At 28.5% G+C, this 3,047-nt stretch overlaps 1 protein-coding gene across 2 annotated transcripts in view; it reads left to right on the top strand.

The window, feature by feature from the left end:
* Nucleotides 1–1,409: 1,409 nt before the first annotated feature.
* LOC106690843 (uncharacterized) overlaps nucleotides 1,410–3,047 on the top strand; it is a gene marked incomplete at its 3' end in the record, with an annotated part of 5,096 nt that continues 3,458 nt past the window's right edge. The window contains 1 exon segment of one of the 2 annotated variants that reach the window (XM_067053587.1): nucleotides 1,410–1,527. 2 annotated transcript variants of the gene reach the window in all.

The following is a 3,047-nucleotide window of genomic DNA, read 5'->3' as shown; positions in this document are numbered from 1 at the left end:
TGGAAGAGGATGCAAGATTAGAAACTAGGGGGTTTGAGTGGTTAGAGAGTTTATAATGGAAGGAGTGGTATCTGGTTCGGGCTAGATCGGTTACATAGGGAACATTAAGGTCTTTATGTATGATTTTGTTTGTGACAAAGTAAGGAGCACTGAGGATTTTGGATTGTAATGATTGAATACGAGAGGAATTCGAAGGTTTAGTAGAGTCCCAAAGCTCAACTCCATATGTCCAGATTGGCCTTATTACAGTCATGTAGATCAATCTTTTGTAATGTGTTTGAAGTTTAGACCGTTTGTCTAGTAAGTGCTGTAATAGTTGAAATCGACGTGCAGTTTCCTGTCCAGTGTGCTCACAAATAAACTTAGATGAATGCTGAGGCCTATCCCCCCCCCCCAGCTAAAAATACCTCATCATAGGTTCGGAGGCAGATTTAAACGTTTTATTTATTGATATCAATACTTTTGTGATTTAGTTCTGCCATGCAGAAATTTTGATGAAGTTTACATAAATAAAATTTGCATATATTAACTTAAATAAAATTAAATTATCTACAGAAAAAAAAACTAAAGTAAAATTATAACATCTCCATAAGTTCCACATTAGTGGAGATACAGCAAGAAATGATTGTATTGGTCTTAGCAGGCAAATTAATAATGACGACTGTGAATCGAACACGCCAGATATTTGATTTTGGAGCTGGAAACAATTATAAATTATAAAAAAAACCGTATATAAAAGTGAATTTTTAAAATTTTTGTATCAAATAATTTTATTTAAATAATTTTTATTCTTAATAATTGTTTCTCATTATTATAATTTAGTTCTGTTAAGTTCCTTTAGTACAGACCAAAATCTGATGTGTACGCGCATTACAACTTTTATTTGTGGTCGTGTTGAAGTTATCTCTATTTTTGTGATTTTCCGACAAAAAATAAAATTATAAACAAAAAATATATATTTTTCTGTTGCTATAATAATTCGTATTTTAGGGCTTTGCGAGATGCAAAGTTCGTATTTAAATTTTGTTCACCGATCATGGGCAAAATCCTTGAAAAACTCATTTTGAAACGCCTATTCCCCAAAATTTAATTTTATTTAAGTTAATATATACAAATTTCATTTAGGCAAACTTCATCAAAATTTCTGCACGGCAGAATTAAATCAGAAAAGTATTGATATCAATAAATAAAACGTTTAAATCTGCCTCCGAATCTATGATGACGTATTTTTAGCTGGGGGGGGGGGATAGGCCTCAGCATTCATCTCAGTTTATTTGTGAGCGCACTGATCAGGCACTTATGATGTGTTTATTTTATCCGATAAATCAGTAAATTGGTCGTTGATTAGGGCTCTTTTATAAACATTTCTTTCATATACATATAAACACACAATCAGCGATTTTCGAAAGCATAACACTGGCATCCATTATGTTTGTGGGGCATGCGCTTTAGTTACTACGGAGAGTACCAAAGCCCAGTCGATTACTGTTGCTTCTTGAGAATAGCTTAATAGATTTAGGCATAGAGGTAAGACATCTGTATTAAATTTGTGAGTATTGATATTTATTGTTCTTTTCGTAAAACAGTGAGAAAAAATAATTCAGTGTATCAGTATATCTCAAGGAATAGGGTTAGGATTAGGTGGGGGTGCAATGGCGGAGCGTGCAAGACACTGAAGGCGTCGCTACACAACTGATTCGCTAGGTTTTGCACATTTTTGGGTATAGTTCACCCTTTCAATCGTAAGTATTTAATATTTTAAGGTTAATATTTTAATATTTACATATTACAAGTAAAATTAAAGAATATAGTAGCGAAAATAATATGTTTGATCTAATATGGCGAAGGGTGTGGTCAAGTGAATGGTTAGGACTGACGCATAACTTATCTTCACCTTCAATTTTCATTTCAATACCGATTGCCAGAGCAATGGATTTGAATTTATATTTGTTTATATTTTAAAACTTTCATCCTGAATACACACGATTTGACTAATCTATGTTTAGTTAAAATGGTGGAAGCAATAGATCAATTACTATCTACCTTTCATTTTTTACTACCAATTGGAAATTTCAGATGATCAATAGAGTAATTTATTTTCAACTTATCCATTTTCAAAAGGAATAAAATTCTGAGAATACTAAAAGAAATTAGGATCGAAATCAAATGAATTTTCAAAAATTGAAATAAAATACTGTTATACATTTACGAATTTTTAAATCACAAATAGCTTTAATTTTAAATTATTCATTTACATAATTCAAATATGATATTAATTTTAACTTCATCTAAGAATGACAATGAATTTAAATACTGTATAAACAATTTAACTTTCTTGCATCAATACATGATATTTAGAAAAGGCAATTTGATTATCTATATTGTTTGTAAATTATAGAATTGAATACGAATTTCTAAATTTCAGATTCAACTATTTTTTAAAAATAATATTGTCCTAGATCTTATAGAAGTTTTTATGTTTTCGACTCCAATTATAATATTTTTCAATTGACTTTAGTTTAAATAAGTAAATAAGTTTCTAATAGATTCAGTAAACCATGAAAAGAAAATTTTAATACAATTTAACAATATTCATATTTTCTTAAATGTTCAATAATTCAAATTCTATTAGTCTCCAATTTTATTAAATGAATAATACATTTATTCGAACTTATGAATGATAAATAAATTATTCAAAATCAGAGGACAAGTTTTAATTAATCATTTATGTTCAAATTAATTATTTGAATTGATTATTATTAAATTTACTTAATAGTTTGGTACATTTTGAGCTGGATTTTCGTGATTTATAAAAATATCCATAATGAGTACTTGAAATAAATCATGAATTTAACTTCGTATGTAAATGTGCTGTTTATTTCATATTAAGCTAACTTAAAAATAATATAATTTAAAACAAAAGCATATGTCAGTAAATTTTAACATAGTATTTACAAACTGTTTTCAATCATTATGGCTAACTTTATTTTAAGTTTAAAAATGTTCTCTCATTTACTACTATACGTAGTATTTTACATATGTGTATA

This window comes from Halyomorpha halys, unplaced genomic scaffold (assembly GCF_000696795.3).
Source record: "Halyomorpha halys isolate HHAL.00 unplaced genomic scaffold, Hhal_1.1 Scaffold1907.1, whole genome shotgun sequence".
NCBI lineage: Eukaryota > Metazoa > Arthropoda > Insecta > Hemiptera > Pentatomidae > Halyomorpha > Halyomorpha halys.
Note: the sequence above shows the minus strand (reverse complement) of the source record. Positions and strands in the feature narration are given on the sequence as shown.